Source organism: Protopterus annectens, chromosome 13.part0 (genome assembly GCF_019279795.1).
Source record: "Protopterus annectens isolate FY-2018-M chromosome 13.part0, PAN1.0, whole genome shotgun sequence".
In the NCBI taxonomy this organism is placed as follows: Eukaryota; Metazoa; Chordata; order Ceratodontiformes; family Protopteridae; genus Protopterus; species Protopterus annectens.
In genome coordinates this window covers 360,574,757-360,594,813 of record NC_056747.1, presented here as the reverse complement: position 1 = coordinate 360,594,813, position 20,057 = coordinate 360,574,757, and the positions used below count along the sequence as shown (strand labels likewise).

General features: G+C 43.8%; 1 protein-coding gene across 2 annotated transcripts in view; it reads right to left on the bottom strand.

Moving 5' to 3' along the window:
- Positions 1 to 1,184: 1,184 nt before the first annotated feature.
- MBD3 (methyl-CpG binding domain protein 3) overlaps positions 1,185 to 20,057 on the bottom strand; it is a 729,401-nt gene continuing 710,528 nt past the window's right edge. For both annotated transcript variants that reach the window (XM_044053964.1, XM_044053965.1), the window contains exon 7: positions 1,185 to 4,124. The gene's annotated coding sequence lies outside the window, so the exon portion shown is untranslated. The remainder of the gene's footprint in view (positions 4,125 to 20,057) is intronic.

The following is a 20,057-nucleotide window of genomic DNA, read 5'->3' as shown; positions in this document are numbered from 1 at the left end:
CTCAAAGTAATTTAACAAACAAATTACAGTTTAAACTTAAGTGACAGTCGAATGACAACCCAATAAAACACACTTTCATAGCCGGAAGTATTTCACATAGGTTTCTGTTAAGCTAAAAATGTGGAAGATTTTCTCGTAGAAAGAAAATTATTTGCCCAACAATGGAGAAATGCTTGCAGACTGACGGGGTCTGCAAGAGGAGCTCTATTCAGTTGCCGAAGAGCTCTGAAGGGCATGGTGTCCAAATGACTTTCTTCAGCTCTGCTCAAGTTGCCAACGGTTTGGTTATGTGTATGATTCCCCTTAAGCTCTGGAAGCCATGCTAGCTGTTACAGCCTGTACAGAATCCAACCCACACAGCTAAGGCTACAGCAGCAGTGATCAAATGAACATCTACAACAATTCTGGAAGAGTGAAACAGAAAAATATTAAAAATTCAGACATGGACAGACTAACAAAACACGTTTGTCTTCGGCTTTTCCCGGTTAGGGGTCGCCACAGCGGAACTCCGGTCCGCTAATGATTGGCAGTAAATTTTGATGGTGCTAAGTTGCCAGCCTGATGCGCAACCTTCAGCGAAGGAACACCCATTCACACATGTCTTTCAGAGGCAACTCGACCGTGGGGAGGACATGCAGACTCCACACAGAAGGCACTCCAGCCAAGAATCGAACAGGAAAACCCCAAGCTGTGAGGCAACGCTACCGCTGTACCACCGCTGTATACACTAACAAAACATGTATGCCCACAAAAAGGAAGGTCATATGACCTAGGCATAACCTTTTAACAGTTTGAGAGCATGCCAGGATTCTGCTAAAAAAACTGCTAAATACTTCAGGTATAATACAGAATTAAGACCCATCATGGAAGCTCTTTATAATTATAATCACTACATTATTGTCTTAAGTGAATGACAATTTTTTTTTTTTTTTAATTTTGGTAAAGCCCAAGTAACATGCTTTATCATAGCTTGCTGAAATTCAGAGGGCAACCATTAAGATAACGCAAGTTCTGCAGATGTTTAACCTATGAAATGATCACATACCAAACTAATAAACACTCCAAAGTAAATATATCTTAAGATATGTACCTTAACCCAGACTGACAAGGAAGCAACCCGATAAAGCAATGTCAAAAACAGAATTAGATTTCAGATAAAATCATTTTCTTCAATTTTGAATGAATGCAATTTAAGTATTTATTTTCCATATTTCAATTTAACAGAAAACACAATTCAATATGTAGATAATGCAATAGTGCACATTTCATAATCACACTTTTTAATCTGTAATGCATGGAATGTTCAAAAGAAAACATCCACGTTAAAAGAATCTGCATGATTCTATCAAACCCTAATGTGCTGTTCTACTGTCCTGCCTACTTAATTCTGTTGATTTTAACCAGATGGCAGAAACTGCTACTAACAGAACCCTGAGAATACTAGCATATACATCAAATTTTCAATCCTTCATTTTATGAGACAGAATACAGTAACTCCAAGACCTCTATACAATCTATTGTAAAAGGTCATTAAGCAGCAGTTAAGACTATGTACATAACTTCCGTGAAAATTACTAAAATTGTGACAAGGCCATCTTCTTAGCATATTACCTTGCTCCTATCAGTGTTTTTTCTGATAGCCTAAAATAAAATATACATATGGAAATCAAACTGCTTTTGAGTCTCCAGACTGCAACTTTTAAACAAACATGGTTGTAAAATTCAGATTTACTAATCTAATAGGATGTCCCCCTCCCTTGGTGGTATATCAACACAAAACCATTGTAGCAACTGATATTCTTGAAAATGCTAAGCTGCAGAGCTGTCATCTGAAATGCATATGGATAGTACAAAAATATGAAGTGTATGTTGAAAGCTGCTAAAAATTAAGTATTCCATCACCAGCTACCATACTTTACTAGGGCTATTTGCATCAATTCTTTCTGTTCCCATCCCTCTGTCAGTGACACTTGTAAGCCCACAATCTACAATATAATAAATACAGGCAAGAAAGACCAAAAAAAAAAAAAACAAAATAGGCACGCACTTTTACAACAGTAACCAAATAATGGCTCTGAAAAAAAAAAAAGTGTTCTCAAGTCAGAAGGTTTAATGTTCTACTTCAAATGTGTATTATACAGAAGTATAAAATATTGCAAGATCTTCAAACAAGTTCAACATTACTTTACCAAAACAAGTGTACCAAAAGAACATTATCTTTTCCAAGTGTGGGCTGGTCCTGAAGAGGTGCTATAACGTAAAATACTATCCCATACCATTCCATCGCCTAAACCCATCTTGCTAGCCTTCCACAGATATCAAGTTCAGGCAAATAATTCCCTTACCAGCTTAGCACAAAAAAACATGTGCTACATATCAAACCTAGAAAGACTGCAAACAAGTAGCTTGCTTGACAGCTGCAACTCAAGTCTTCAAATTTCTAATCTAAACTAGTTTCCTCATGTGAGCACTTTTTCATCAGCAGCTAACCAGTAACAGCTTTACTAATTGAGCTCTTACTCTTAAGACCTCAACGCTAAAACAAAACCTACACTTTATACAGAGATCGGATTTCTCTTTCTTACTCTTTTAACCATTATACTACTGCAAAACTTGCACACTCTTGCACTACACTGCAATACAGTCAGTAAAACCAGATTCATAAGTCTTTGTATTACAAATTCCAACTCAATACAGCACAGCTAATGGCCTTCTTACCTTTTAACACAAATGGATGTTAAAAGTGCATACAGGGCTCAGATTACAGCAAGGGGAGGCCTGACGGGTCAGACATTCCTCCAGCCATACAAAGGACAGCAATACATGCACATTACTGTCAATTAAACTGGAATGCTTCAGAAGACTTGCATCAGCTTGTTTTATTAATTTCAAGGACTAAAACTGTTCATAAACACATGATGTTTTTTTCAAGATCAAAGAATAATCACACTGTTCTCTGATACAGAAACTGAGTGCATACAAGTTTACAGACCAACAAAACAGTTCTCCGTCTTCAAGACATTATGGTATACTATTTGCCTGTATGGCACTTTCGCATTAACAGAAAAGCTGAAGAATGCTTTGCTCACTGAAAATGTAATATCCACAGTAAACTCCAACTCTATAACCAATGGAAAATTTTATAGTAATTGTCTAATGACTTTTGCTAAGGAAAGAATGTCGGGCCCTAAGTAATCATAGCAAAACCCTAACTAAATAATACAAACTGCTTGGCAAGCTCTTGCACTACACGGCAAAACCTCAAAGGCTTGAACCCAGACTTAAAAATGCATCAATACTTGCCACTTGTTTTATGACTCAAGAAAAAAAATACATTAACAAGATAGAGATGAATTAGTTTCAAACATTTCTTTGTACTGCTTCAGACAGTAATATGGTTATCCCCTCACCACCGTCCAAAAAAAAGTTGTTTTCCGTTTGAATTTTTTCATCCTCGTTTGCTCTTTTGCTGGTTTTGCAATAAACTGTCAGTGAAGTGGTCCACTTTGTCATTAAAGGTTCAACTCCTGATAAGGATCTTGTACTCCAATCCCACTGGAATGCACCTGCATCATATTCAAAACTTGTCACAGGAGTGTTTGTATGGAGTCACTTAATGTAGTTTCTCATACAGAACTTTTATGGCCACTGCTAAATTGATTAAAGTTAGACGGGCATAATTACTGCTTTTTTCTCTATATTACAGTGAATATCAAAGGTAGGCAGCATAAACTGAATTCTGTACTGCTTTTGGCCACAAAGTCAAGTCCTCCATTTTACTCTATTTAATAAGCACATCCAAGAAACTGACACTGGAAGTACACTTTACTGGGGCACAGTATCAGTGGAATGGTTACAAACAGCTGAATCAGCTTCTCCTTCCAGAGTTTTCTTATCGATAAAAACTAGTAAACATTTCAGTAAAACTACCAGCCTCACCCTGTTAAAAAAATATATGGCCAGTAACCAAACGCACAACTGCCATGATTAATTTTTCTCCTGTTTGTTTCGACTGTGATGTAGATTCGGGCAATGCCTGCAGGAAAATATATCATTTCAGTTAAAGTTAAATTACTCCTCCAACTTATTTGCCAAGGTTATAACCGCAGTTTGCAGAAATGATTCTGGAAGAAAAAAAAAACATGGTAAAATTCTCATGACTTTCACCTTCAGCAGTTCAGATAAAGTTTAACATTTTACTTACTAAGTCACTATTTAAGCAAAGTACTTGGCAGAAAAAAGTTATGCACTCACCATAATGTTCCATGTTGGTAGTCCATCTCACCCTTCATTTTTACATATGGGTTCAGAGCCGAACCTCTGCTCCGACTCGGCCGATTTACAAGCTGGAAGACTTCTGGCTGGCTCGTGGCTAAGCAGGTATCCCATGGTGCACCAGTGCAATCCCCAGATCTTGTCTGCTGCTTGCTAGAAACAGAAAAAAAAAACCCTACCCAACAAACCAATACTAAAGGGTCACCAACCAAGACAATCCAATTATTACCTCCAGATCTTCCAGGTGAGGGGCAGAAGAGGGGGGCAGGAGAGCGGGTTGTTAAAAATGAAGGGTGAGATGGACTACCAACATGGAACATTATGGCGAGTACAGAACTTCTTTATGTTGGGTAGTCCAATCTCACCTTCATTTTTACATATGGGACAGTGTCCTTAGCCTTATTCTTGAATGGCTCATTGGAAAATACTCCTGAGCACCGTGGAGCCAAAGGATGCTCTACCCCTGGATGCCAAATCCAATTTATAATGTGTAATAAAGGTGTGAGGGGTAGCCCACGTAGCTGCTGCACAAATATGATCAAGTGATACCCTGGCTTGAAAAGCTGCAGAGGTAGACAGAGACCTGGTAGAATGAGCCTTGATCCTGTGGGGTAAAGGTCTGCCCTCCAAATTGTAGATGAAGGCTATGCAACTAGAAATCCAATTAGACAATATTCACCTTAGAAACTGGTAAGCCCAATCTTGAGTCGGAAAATAACTGGTCTGACTTCCGAAAGCCTTTGGTCCATTGTAAATAAAAACGTAGCTGTTTATATGAACATCCAGCTGGTGGAAACAATATCCAGCTGCATTACAGTGATTAGGAAAGAAAACTGGAAGCTCAATGGACTGATTTAAGGTAGCATTAGAACAAACTTTGGGAACAAACGAAGGATTGCTATGTAAAGATACCGTCTTTATGAAAGAATAAATAAAGTGGCTTAATAGACCTGGCTTGTGCTCAGATACACGTCTGGCTAACATAATGGCTACTAAAAACACAGGCTTCCAAGACAATATTTTAAAGAAGATGAGAGACAAGGTTCAAAAGGAGGGGAGTGCAACTTGTTGATCTCCACAGTTGCCCGATCCGTGTGATTGGGTGGAAACATCTGGGATCTTTTTGGGAACAAACGGTGGAAGGGAAAAAGAGTAGGATATAGCCTCTGGTAACAACTCTTTGTACCAACTTGTATTGGGAGGTTAAGTCCCAAGAAGCCACAGGTTCTTGTAATGGTGGTCTCAATTAAGAGGCCCCTCTCAAGAAAGTCTTGCATAGCTTATGAGACATAAGGTTGGCATTTGGGGACACTAAATAAAAATGAGAGATTGCCGCCAACTGTACTTTGATGGTGGCCACGGCAGATCCCTGCTGAAAAAGCTCTGAAAGGAATTCCAGAATCGCGGGAATAGGAGCAGTGTAAGGATCCACATTCATTTTCTGTGCCCAAATAGAAAACCTTTTCCATTTTCCTCTGAAGGAGGATTCACTCTGTCTGGAAAGACCCATTGGGACTTTTTGAACCACATTTTACCTCTCCTTTAACCTTTGGGGTATGGTCGAGAGGAAACGGTAAAACGGACTCCCACGGCAGAGAGCGTCTTTCCTTCCTGCTTACACCGAACGAGTGTTTCTTTCACCTTGGGACCAAAGAGGAACCCATCAAACGAGGCACTGGTGAAGGTGGACTTGAACGGCTCCGCAAAATTACACAGGCGCATCCGGGAGTGGTGCCTAAGGGCAACTCCTGAACCCGCTGCTCTGCTCGCTCCATCAGTCGCATGGGAGATAAGCCACCTGGAGGAGTTAACTACAGAATTTAGGGTGGACAACTGAGCAGAAATCCTATCAGGGACTCCCTCAGGACAAGCACCCTGTATGGAATCTCCTAATGCCTTGAGGAGATCACTCGGCAACCTCGTGAAATGAGTAAGATAGTTCAGAGATAGAAGTGTGAATGCCGCTGAACTAAATACATGCTTCCCAAATCTGTCCATCTGTCGAGACTCCTTGTTTGGCAGATGAACAGAGGAAGAAGTCTCCGCCAACTCCTCCTTCGTGGCCGCCGCCACCACCATGGCATCTACAAGAACGCCCTTAGACAAGAACTCTTTTCCAGGGGGGCAGACAAACTTATTTCATCTTCTGGGGACTGGCTCCACGGCATCGGGAGTATCCCACACCTTCCGACTAACCAGATCCATTAGATCGTTGAAAGGTGGAGACACCCAAGAGGCAGAAGGTTGAGAACCAAAAACCTTCAAGTACACAGACTCCTCATCAGAAGGGTTGACAGTGGGCCAGTCGCACCTCTGCTTAAGGATCTCCATCATGTCCACAAAGGAGACATCAGAGGATGACTTAAGGGACCCTTCTGCCTCCTCGAGGTCAGTGTCCGATGTCAGAAACTCACCCTGGGAGTCAATATGCGTCCTCTTGCATACCCTCTTCTGGGGGGCTCCTTGAAGGGACATTCCGGGGAGGCCTCGGAAGAGTGGGGGCCACCAGCCAGTGGCTCCTGAGGCTGTGGTTCTCTGCTGTCTCCGGAGAGACTAGGTGCTGAGACTGAAGTGGGTGCCCTGGGGGGGGGGGGGGGAGAGTGCTTGTACCACTGGCAGGGGCTGTAGGTTGAAACAGCACGCTCATCACCTCGAAAGCCAACCTCTCCAGCTCTGAAGAGACAAAGGTTGGAGATGGAGCCAGAGGTTCAGAGATTCATGCAGGGTCAGAGCTCACCCTGGCAGACGCACAGACAGAAAGGCTTGGAATGGAAGATAGATTCCAACCCTCCCCATCGGCGCTGACAGAACAGATTCGGTCCCTGGACACAACGGACAGAGCAGAGTGTGTCGGAACTGAACTCTGCTCCAATGCAGCAGCAAGAGCAGCCAGAACCGGGAGTTCCTCCACTGGTAACAAGCACTCAGACTCTGAAAGGCCAACAAGGCTCAGAGGAGGAAAAACAGACTAGGGCAAAACTGGACAGAGTGGCTCCGGAACTGACTGGGTCAGAGCCAACAAAAATGTAGGCAGAGCAGACTACTTCAGGAGTCTCAATACTACCCTCTCCACATCTTCTTCCGAAAGGCTCCTGGAAGATTTGGAAGATAAAGTAGGGATCTCTACCTAGGAGGCACTGGAGACTTGATTAGCAAGGAGACCGGTAGTGATTCTACAGACTGGCTCCGAGCAGTAGAGTCAACTGCTATTTCCAATGGTTCAGAAGTCTGCACCGAAGCACCTGTGACCAACTCTGATACAAAGATGCTCTCCTTTGGCTCCTAAGACTGAGGAGTCGAGGAGGCAGATTTTGGTAATTTGGCATGCGGCTCCAAGAGACCAGCCGGTGCCAGAGAAGGCCTTTTTGAAGATTCTGATTTTGACTCCCATCTGAATTTAGTGGACTTGAAGGAAACTGACGAACTAGATGCCTGGTTTCAAGAGACCCTTGAGTATCAGCTTGTTCTTTCTCTCCTGTAAAACTCTAGGAGAGAAAGCATGACAGAACAAGCATGATTCTTGCAAGTGGATGGCCCCCAAACAGTAGACCGCTACTGTCGCCATCCGTTAACATCTTCTGGGAGCATTTCATGCATTTTTTGAACCAAGAGGGTTTATGCTCCTTGTTATCCTTAGATATTGCAGACACACACGCAAAACCAGAGGGGAGATAGGAAGAGTGAATAAATGAGGACTAGGTCCTCTAAAACGGGCTTAGCCCTGCAGAAGAGTTTCACGAGGACTAGGTCTTCTAAGTTAAACGGGCCTAGCCTGGTGTAACAGAAACTAGGTCTTCTAACTTAAACAGAGTATTTAACACAGACACACAGAGGTTCAGTCACACAGGAAAAAATTTGAGATGACAAAAATACAAATCATTCTGTAACCTATTAAAAGGCAGAAACTAGCAGCAGCAATCCTATAAATATCATCTTAGCAGATCCCTGCCAAAAACAAGTTAACAGTCAGAGACCAAAAGAGTCCGAGCAGTAGAAATAAATCTACAAGAGCCCCTGTTAAGAGCGGAAAAAAACGCCAAAACTAACGCTCTACCTAGGCAAAATGCACAATGGCGCCTAACTGGCACGCAGGATACTAATACTACTACAGTCAAAAAAGTCCACAAGGACAACTTAGGCAAAAGCCTATAAGATGACACTAAATATGCAATATCCACTATGAATGCAAAGAATTTGAAAAGGACTTAGCCAGAGCCAACAGAAGCACATCCGAACTTGTTGACGCAGCAAATGAGATCTGGGGACTGCACTGGTGCACCATGGGATACCTGCTTAGCCACGAGCCAACCAGAAGTCTTCCAGCTTGTAAATCGGCTGAGTCGGAGCAGAGGTTCGGCTTCGAACCCATATGTAAAAATAAAGGTGAGATTGGACTAACATTTTTCTTTTCCAAATCATCTAGATACAAATCCATTTAAACAGATGCATTAGTGTAAAAGCACCCCCCATCATACCCCTCAACCTACAAACATTAATGTTCAAACTACCACTTCAGAACAGTTTCCTTCAACTCATCTTTTGAAAGACATTCATTACATTTTCCAATAACTTTGCGATCTAATTTTCATGCAGACCACTTCATTTCTTATAGCACTCTAACAAACTTAAAAATCATGTCTGTGCCCAAGACTGTCACTTACAACAGTAAAGTAAAACAATCATGGGAGTAGTTAAGTTGCAATGACAGCTGAAAATTCACTACAAGAGGTCCACCAAACAGAGCAAATTAAATGTCCACTTGCAGTCCATTTCAACTCATCCAAAGCCATCCACCGTACCTTAGGCACAATGTCTCTCAACAGCCTTTGTGAATTTAGATTTCAGAATCCTATGAAGCAATGAAGATTACTATAAAAGGCAGGAAAACCCAATGACCATGTAGAGAACAGAACTCAGCATTTCATACTAGCAAACCTGGTGCACCAAAATGTTTTACCTCTTCTTTACAAAGGCCCTTACTTAGTTCATTACATAGTGCCACTTGAGCTGGGAACGTATAGTGGTCTTGTCACACCATTTCCTTAATGGATAAAAAGGACTTGACCACTGGAACCCCTTTTCAGTCAACTTGTCATATAAGATGGGAAAAAAATCAACTTCCTGTCAGAATCAAGAGCATGCAAGACATTTCTTGACAGCCCCCACACAGTTTAAAAAAATGCATATTTACTTCTTAAAATCTTGCTTTTATGACAGAAGTGTTAATAGTTGCCAACAATTCTGCAATCTGGACTTATGATGAGCCTTCATGTTAAGAAAATATTTACTCAACTAAGTTTTTTGGATCAAACTTGTAGTACTGGACAAGAAAGCATCCTCAAATGCACAGTCCTGAAACCTCGTTTTTTAGTTGAGCTGTTCCCCACACCTGGAAACTCTACAAATACAGAATAGTCCTAACAAGCTCCCAAAGTACTGGACAACAAGAAAGCATCCTCATACGTACAGTGTAGGTTACAGCTTATTTGATTAATACTTTTTGTTCTGTAATTAGTTTAGACATAGAAGTCAGGACCGGCACACTTGCGGAACGTGAGGGTGTCCACCCCTCCACTCCCAACTTAGTTTCTTTTTTCTAGTGTTAAACGTATGCTAGTACATTTAATGTTTTTTTCCCCCTCTACGCAACTAGGTGGCAGCAAAACAGAGCTTAAAATCTCCTTGCTCATTTAACAATGAGCAGATCTAAGCTCCAGTATTCATTTGTAGAAAATACGAACCAACCTCTCTAAAACAGCAACAATTAAACTCCCCTTAACTACACCTGTAAGTGGAATCTATCCCAGAACACGGTCAGGATTGTAGCACTACAAATAGTGTTCCCAAAAGAAGATTACTACTTACCTGGGAGATTTGTCCAGTGCACAAACTCACTGAATAAACTGATTGACTCCTGATACACCACTTCCTGGCTCTGCACCGCTCAGTTCGCCCTTCGGGCTCACTCCGCTCCCCTACCCTCAAATCTCACCCACCCCCAGCTCCTCTACATTTCCTTACCCAAACCACACTCCCAACCAAAAACAACCAATCTCTCCTCCCACACACTCATTCTAATTACCTGACACACCCTTATAGCCTCTCACTTCATCACCACACACACCTTTACTTACACCTACCTCCTACTCTCACGTCTTCCTACAAAACTAAGTAAAACAAAATGAAAACCACCTTCGGAGGCCTACTACTACCATACTAACATATTTCACATCCCCTCATTCTAGCACCTCACTACATAATACAATTCACCATTCAACGCAAGTATACAATAAACCAAGCAATCACACACATTTCCCCATTACAGCTACACTATTTCAAGATAGCCTAATGTTATATATCTACAAAACGCAACTAACATCCTGGTAAGATATCAGTTAAATACCATATAAAAACACAAAATATAAAACACATTACTGATCACAAGAAATTTGCTTATCAGGAGACATCCACCCAAACCCAGGACCAAACAACCCCCTAACTCCCACCCAAACAAAAGTCAGACCTTCTAATTAACATATACCAGAAGTCTAAACCAAACTTCCTGATTTCCAAGCCTTCATATAACACACTACTCCCTAGATATATTAACCATCACTGAAACCTGGTTAAAACCCACCATCCAAAACAAAGAAATTCTACCACCAGGATATAACATAAGGCAGGACAGGCCGAACAAAAAGGGAGGAGGAGTAGCCATACTCTTTAAAAACACACAGAGTAAAACCCCTTGATATCCCACCCCCAGCATTTCAAAACACAGAAACCATAATCTCAACCCTAGCCATAAACAATACCAAAAAATCAACAATCTGTACTTGCATCCCCAAGGCAACAACTATACCACCATAGAAGAATTCTTACAATGGATCTCAAACTTCCCAATGAAACCATTCTGTTAGGGGACTTGAAAAACTGGTTAGCCTGCAACTCCAACAACCCCACCAACCATATTAATCTCTTTGGCTTTACCCAGCTCATTCAAGAATCTACTAGAGTAAACAAAAGATCACACAATTGATCTTAGACTGGACACTAGTAAACTACTCAGAACATTACTATCACACTGGATGTCTACCAGACACCCTGAGTGGCCACCTCCCTACATTCCTCCTGTGAAAACGGTCCAACATAACCAACCCAATTACCTTTAGACAAGTCAGAGAGAACAGAAAACTAAATACACAGGAACTAAACCACACCCTAAAACACTAATTGGAATCCACTACTAACACTAGACTTAGACCAAGCCGTAGACTACTTCAACAACACTTTCACTTCCTCAACTCAGCTGCACCCATTAAAAAGATCAGAGTCAAGTCAAACTATGCTCCATGGCTAAGCAGGGACACAAGAGCCCTACTAAAAGCCAGAGATAGAGCATGGAGATCCTGGAAAAAAGACAATACCAACCTAACCAAACAAAATTACCAAAAACTAAGAAACCAAGCAAAAAGACAAACCGTACTCGATAAACAAAACTATTTCCTCACTAGCCAAACCAAGCAGACAAGAGACCCACAAAAATTCTGGAATTCCATCAACTCCCTACTTAACCCTGGAAAAACATCCACCCCAACTCCCACCACCAGTAATAACACCAGACATTGCATCCCAATTTAACCAACACTTTACTCAAACAATTCTATCACTGTCCTCTCAGATCCCCAAAACCTACCACCCAACCCCACCTAGCAAGCCCCTTAACAATATCCCCACTCTCCTGTCCCCACCAGTACTATTAAAAAACTCCTACAAAAACTCAAACCCACCACCCTTGCTGCAGACAACCTACCTGCTGACTTCCTAAAAATGACAGCTGACTCCTCATACAAAATATCCATCCTAATAAACAGCTCCATACAGGAAGCCTACATCCCTAAAAATAGAAGTTATGTCCTTACCATAACGTTCCATGTGGAGTGTTCATCTCGCCTTTGTTCTTACACATGGGTTCGGAGCCGATCCTCGGCTCCGAGCCGGCCGCTTGGCAAAGCTCTGCATCGAGAAGAAGCTCGAGACCAACCTGTCTCCCACAATTCCCTCTGCCTTTACCTCAGATCTAGTTTGCAAACAATACCAGATCCCAACGGGAATGAAACACACAACACACATGCTAAGGCGTAGCTGAAAACAGCAGTAACAGCTGAGAGAAACAGAAGCGGGAGAACCAAACCAGACATCTAAACTGGACGTTCTTCCTGACCTTTGGGTGGGAGGGTGGGAATGTAATAACAAAGGCGAGATGAACACTCCACATGGAACGTTATGGTAAGGACATAACTTCTGTATGTGAGAGTGTTCAATCTCGCCATTTGTTCTTACACATGGGTAGCGTCCCTAGCTCCGTGACCCTGAGAAACTCACGGAAGAACGTTCCTGAGCACAGTGGAACCAAAGGTTGCCCTGTCCCTGGAAACCCTATCCACTTTGTAATGAGTGATGAATGTATGCGGTTTAGACCAAGTGGCGGCTGCACAAATAGTGTCCAAAGGTAGGCGGGCCGCATGAGCCAGGGATGCAGATATTGATTTAGTAGAATGTCCTTTCGGTTTGACGGGTAAACTCTGTCCAGTAGCAGTATACACAAAAGTAATACAATCGGGTAGCCATTTGGAAAGGGTACGCTTCGTCACTGCCATGCCCTTTCTGCTGTCCGCAAAGGCTATAAAGAGTTGATCTGCCTTTCTGTGATCCTTTGTTCTATCCAAGTAAAATCTGAGTGGTCTATGAACATCCAACTTGTGTAACATATATTCTAGCTTATGGGAATGGTTCTTGAAAAATGTGGGGAGCTCAATGGACTGATTAATGTTATTGATTGAACAAACCTTGGGAAGAAAGGACGGGTTGGTGCGAAGAGATACCCTATCAGGGTGAAAGATCAAATAAGGGTGTTTAATGGAAAGAGCTTGAAGTTCTGATACTCGTCTGGCTGAAGTGATAGCCACCAAAAAGAGGGTTTTCCATGACAAGAACTTCAAAGAACAGGAAGAGGCTGGTTCAAAGGGTGGTAGCATTAGTTGTGATAACAGGAGGTTCAGATTCCATGGTGCTGTAGGAAACCTGACTGGTGGCCTGATATGGAAAGACCCTTTTAGAAAGGCCTTACAAAGCCTATGAGCCATAATAGGCACCCCATTTTCTCCCACATGAAAGTTTGAAATAGCAGCCAATTGAACCCTCAAGGTGGCAGGAGAAGCTCCTTGGTGAAATAGTACGGAAAGAAACTCCAAGACTTTGTTCAGTGGGGCTATTAAGGGATCCAAATGTTGCGTAGTTGCCCAGTATACAAAACGCTTACACTTACTAGTGTAAATCTTTGTAGTGGAAGCTTTATGAGAAGCCACCAGAATATTTTGAACCGCAGGAGAAAGAAGATCAGACCTGGCTAAGAAGGGAAGCGGAGCAGCCACGCTGCTAGTCTGAGGGACAGGAGCGACGGGTGGGGAGCCCCTGACGAGTGGGTCAGAAGATCCGGCTCCGGGTCCAGGATCCAGGGTTCCCGTATTTGGTGTGCTTAAAGAAAGGGAAACCAAATTTGACGAGGCCAGAATGGGGGCAATGAGGATTATCGTCCTCTCCAGGTTGTTGGCTTTCTGCAGAAATCTTGGAATCAGAGGTACAGGAGGGAAGGCATACAGGAGACCCGGAGGCCAATCGTGAATCAGAGCGTCCCTGGGGACTTCCCCTGGAGGGGGTAATAGGGCAAAGTAGCTTCTGCATTTGGCGTTCATTAGAGACGCAAACAGATCGCAGCAAGGCTAGCCCCACTTGCGAAATATCATGTCCGCAATTGTTCGTTTGAGGGACCACTCGTGAGGTAACAGGATGGCTCTGCTCAACCTGTCCGCTATGACGTTGGATAACCCCGGGATGTGAGCGACCCGTGGACTCCGCCCATTGCCAAATTCTCATGGCCTCTCTGCTTAACTGGTAAGATTTGGTTCCTCCTTGCTTGTTTATGTACCAGACTACGGACATGTTGTCCGATTGAACTGCAATGGTCCCTAGAGGTAGAAGGGGAGAAAAGTGCTGCAACGCCAGAAACACTGCCCTCATCTCCAGAACATTGATGTGCAGGTTGTACTCTAGATTGGCCCATTCTCCTTGGACTGTCTGTCCCTGAAAGATGCCCCCCCCCACCCTATCAGGGAAGCATCCGTGGTCACCGTAGCTGTCGGAGTGGGTAGCACAAACGGTCGGCCGCCGGAGAGATTGCAACTCTGAAGCCACCAAGACAGGTGCGATTTGCAGATGTTTGTGATGCGAATTTCGTGTGTCAGCGGTAACTGTTGGAACGACCATTGTGCGAATAGCAGCCATTGAAGGACTCTCATGTGCAGTCTTCCCAAGGGTATCGCAATGAGGGAAGCCGCCATGAGACCCAAAACTTTCAGAACCAGTTTTGCCGGGGATTTCTTGGACAACAGAAGAAGAGATATGTGATTTTGTAGAGAGGCTATTCTTTCTGAGGGAAGCCTTAGAATCAAGCAACGAGTATCTAAATCTGCTCCTATGAACGAGATATGCTGTGATGGCTGTAATGCAGATTTTTTCGAAATTTACGGAAATTCCGAGATGAACACAGAGTTCGTGTGTAATCCCTGGCCTGAATCAGTCAACGCTCGGTGGTGGCAGTAAGGAGCCAGTCGTCCAGATATGGAAACACCTGGAATCCTAGGCGTCTCAAGTGAGACGCTACCACTGCCATACATTTGGTGAAGACCCTGGGGGCTGAGGTCAGACCAAAGGGCAGGGCCCGAAATTGAAAGTGACTGGCTCCCAGCCGGAAGCGCAATTGATCTCTGGACGCTCTGGCCATTTTGATGTGGTAGTACGCGTCCTTGAGATCTGAGCACATCCAGTTGTCCTTCTGTAAGAATGGAAGGATCGATTGAAGCGTGACCATCCAGAACTTTTCTTTCTTGACGAAAGTATTGAGCTTGCTTAGGTCCAGAATTGGCCTCCAGTCCCCTTGTCTTTTTTGGAACTAAAAAGAACCTTGAGTTAGTTCCGAATCCTCTTTGGTCCGCCGGGACTGGTTGGATGACTCTTTTCTAGCAGCTTTGAGATTTCTATAGCTGCAGGATCTCGCAGATGGGGCGGTACATCTGGGAGTCTTTTCTGCGATAATGGGGGAAATAGAAATGGAATTCTGTAACCTCTGGTAATAATGCTTTTTACCCATTTGTCTGAGGTAAGACTTTGCTAGGCCTGAGGGTATAAAGCTAAGCGACCCCCGACTGCCTCCAGAGCAGGACAGTCGGGCCTCCTCTCAGGAGTGCTGGAAAGGCTTTCCAGAGAGTGTATCCCTGTCACCTTGGTTTTGCGGACCCCCTCTGCCGCCAGGGTGACGTCTTCCACTTCTGCCCCCCCCCCTCTGCCTCTGGAGGGGGCATCACCCTGTGTGCCTGGGAAAGAGCCTTGGGGTTTTCGAAACCACATTTTTCCACCTCGTTGCCCTTTGGGGTACGGTCTGGATGGGGTGGAAAAACGAACTCCGACAGCAGACAGAGTCTTTCCCTCTTGCTCACACCGGGTAAGGGTCTCCTTTACTTTGGGGCCAAAGAGAGTGGCACCGTCAAATGGGGCGTTAGTAAAGGAAGACTTGAAGGCTTCCGCAAAGGAACATAAGTGCATCCAGGATAGTCTACGAAGAGCAATCGCTGAAGCCGCAGCCCTACTCGACCCTTCGGCTGCATATGAAATGAGCCTCATGGAAGAGTTCACAATTGATGTAAGGGTATTGAGTTGTGCTGTAACTTTTACCGCGACAGCAGCATCTGTAGTACCCTGGAGGGTATCTCCCAACTCTGATTAGATCCCTCTGTAAATGTGTGAAATGCGTCAAATAGTTCAGCGATCGCATGGAGAAAGCCGCTGAACTAAAAATGCGCTTCCCATACCTGTCCATAGTCCTAGAATCTCTGTTAGGCGGATGGACAGATGAGGAAGATTCAGACATCTCCTTCTTAGTGGCAGCTGCCACCACCATAGCGTCCACTGGAACTCCTTTTGTGAGATATGCCTTGTCTTGAGGGGCCGTATTATATTTATTAGGCTTTCTAGGGACTGGCTCCACTGTGTCAGGTGTCTCCCACGCCCTTCGAGCAATCAATTCCATCAACTCATCGAAGGGCGGAGTGACCCAGGAGAAAGAAGGGCGAGCACCGAATGCCTTCAGCAAGACTGACTCATCCTCAGAAGGGGGTAGGGCCTGCCAATCACCTCTCTGTTTCAGGATCTCCAGGATGTCAGAAAAGGAGACATCCTCTGAGGGTGATTTCGGGGACCCTTCTGACTCATCCAAGTCAGTGTCCGATGTTAAGGATTCTTGTGGAGAATCCAAGTGTCTCCTCTTACACAATCTTTTCCTTGGAACTTCCTCGGGGGGGGGGGCATCCGATGAAGCCTCCGAGGAAGAAGGGGCTCCCTCTGGGAGCGGCTGAGACACCGGTGCACGACACTTTGAAGTAGCCGTGGGTGCAGAGGAGGATAACGGGCCTTTATGGGAAAGAGAAGCTGTCTCTGCTGAAGTGGTTGTCTGAGTAGACAACACCTTCCTCATCAGGTCGAAGGCCCCCAGGCCCCGAGTCGAGGAATCCCTCGGTTCCAAAGAAAGCGGAGGGATCCCCGAGACAGGGACAGAGGGCATCGACCCAGAGGACGGAGCCGAGTCGATCCGTGCCGAGGCACCGAGAGGGTGAGTCGGAACCGAAACATCGGTCCGACTCTCGGTCCCCGAACCAAGGATAGTCGGCTCCGCGATTCCGGTAATGGATCCGTCAGAGTAGAGGTGAACGGTGCCGACCGAGAGAAAGACGGCTCCGGCACAGAGGGCTCCACGATCATCAGATCAGCCTCTCCTGGCTCCGATGGCTGAATAGGCCTCGGAGGAGGATCAGATGGAGATAAGGGAAGGCCTTAGAGTCTCGACACCAACTGGGAAGAGACTGAGATGAGTTTGGACAAGGCCGTATTCTCCATTAACTTCTGCACCACACGGTCTACGTCGGAGTCAGAGAGGGGCCTAGAAGAACGCGTTGAAGGAATCGAAGACGGAGCCGACCTCAAGAGCACAGGAGGTGGAAGCTCCGCCACCGGTTCCAAGACTCGAGGCTCGGTGACAGACAGAAGTTCGACACTCGGCCCCGAGGTCTGTTGAACCGGTGAACGAACTTTAAATGAAGAGCTCGGAGCCGATGACATGGGCTCCGACGTCTTCGACTCCGAGGATTTAGATGCCTGGTCGGATTTATCAAGAGCCTCTTGAAATGCAGGCTTCAAAAGGCCTCTGTCTATGAGCTTCCTGCGCCTATCTGTCATGACCCTTCCACTGAAAGAATGACAAATGGAACAGTCTTCTTGCAGATGGACAGGGCCAAGACAGTAGACGCAGGAGCTATGGTTATCTGTGACAGACATTTTCTGTCCACATTGGCACCGTTTGAAGCCTGACTTTGCTTTCTCAGACATTATCAATATAAGAACAGTCAAATCTAGTAAAGTTATATATATCTAAATACATAAATGTCTACACAGTCCTGATACAGTCACAGCCAAGAACACTAATGGTGATGCAACAAGAAAGTGTTCAGTCAAATCCAGAATTTAGTCAAATCCAGCAGTAAAATCAAAGTTAGTGGGTGGGGTAGGCCCCGAGGGAACTAACTATATATACCAGGATATATACGTATAAGGTTAAGAAACTCTCGACTCACTACACACACAACACACACTAAGGTTTTAAAGTGAAACTAGAAGAACTAAGTAATCTTAGACAAAAAATGATATCTTATCTGCCAGGTGGTCTGAGCTCATCAAAATTGATGCGAACGTTGCAGCGGCAAACTAGATCTGGGGTAAAGGCAGAGGGAATTGTGGGAGACAGGTTGGTCTCGAGCTTCTTCTCGATGCAGAGCTTTGCCAAGCGGCCGACTCGGAGCCGAGGATCGGCTCCGAACCCATGTGTAAGAACAAACGGCGAGATTGAACACACTCACATTATGGAAAATATCTAACATCATCCCTCTCCACAAAGGAGGAAACTGTTATGAGTTCTCCAATTACCGACCAATAGCCATCCTATCCCCATTATCCAAAATACTTGAAAGATGTATACACTCCTAAACTGTACAATTTCTAAACTCTAACAACCTACTGTCACCAACTCAACATGGCTTCCGACAACACCATAGCACTACTACTGCTCTTCTGACCTTTACAAACATAACATAGTGAACCATCACAGAAATACCAATTTTGTATCAGCAATATTTCTTGACTTATCCAAAGCATTTGACATGGTGTCACACACCATGCTACTGGACTCCATGTCCTCCCTATGCTTTTCCCCTTCCAATATTGCATGGTTTAAATGCTACCTATCAGACAGACATCGGTCTGTTCAGTGGCAGAATACACTATCACCACTACTACCTACAACCATAGGTGTCCCACAGGGTTCAATATTAGGACCACTACTTTTTTCCATTTTCACTAACAGCCTCCAGACCTCCACCCAAAATGCCTCACTCATACAATACCCAGATGACTCCACTCTCATCTGCTCGGCACCACCACTCACAACCCTTCAAAAAACTTACTCAAGACTCATTCAACTAGTTAGAAAACTGGATTACCCGGATACAACTAATCCTTAATCCCAACAAAACCAAATTACTCATTTTCACACCTAACAAATCTAAATCGATCAACCAACCTTTTACAATCACTGCCAAAAATGGTACCAACATCTTACCCACAAACCATACCAAACTCCTTGGCGTAGAAAGACAACAAACTACTGCTTGATATACATATAGCACAAACCATAAAAAAGTCCGCAAAAAATTGGGAACACACTATAGACAAAAAAATTCCTAACTGACCAAGCACACAACACTTGCCCAAACACACCTATCTACTCTAATGTACGCCACTCCAATCCTTACACACACAAGAAAACAGGACCTTGAAAAACTCCAGTCATGCTACAATAAAATAGCCAGATTCGATTCTAAGTCCAACTACAAATCACACCATTGTCATGCACTACGTAAACTGCAATGGCTAGAACTACCCCAACTAATCAACTATCAACTAAATTGCCTACAATATTTTCAACTATCCACTCAAAACCCCATCTCTTAGTTAGTAACCAAGCACACATCAAATCGTCTCCTACACTCCTCAGAAAAAATACCATCACCAAAGCCAACAACTACGCAGGACAAGCACTATACTCTCATAGCATAGCAAGAAACTGGAATAACCTTCCCCCCCTAACCTTACCTCAGCTACATCACCCAATATCTTTAACAACTCTCTAAAAGCCCACCTCATGAATAAATGGATATGCCCATGCATCACATAACATTAAAACGTATCTCTTTTGACCACAATTTCTGCTCTGATATAGTATATTGTTTTAACTATGTACAACAATTTATTTCAATCTGCTGAACTTTATTGTGAACAGTACATAATCTATACCTGAACATTTGATGTGCTGAACTTATCATAAATTGTACATAATCTATGTCTGATCATCTGAGGATTGAACTTATTGAAATGTTTCTGAACTTGTCAGAAATTGTACAGAATCTATGTCTGAACATTTGATTTGTGAACACACTGTAAACTGGAACTAAAATGTTATGGAGCTTTTCTCCCCGGGCCTCTGCTGTAAATGGACCCGTGACCAGTCGGACTATCCCGGTAAACAAATGTAAAATAAATAAATAATTATGAGGTCAAAC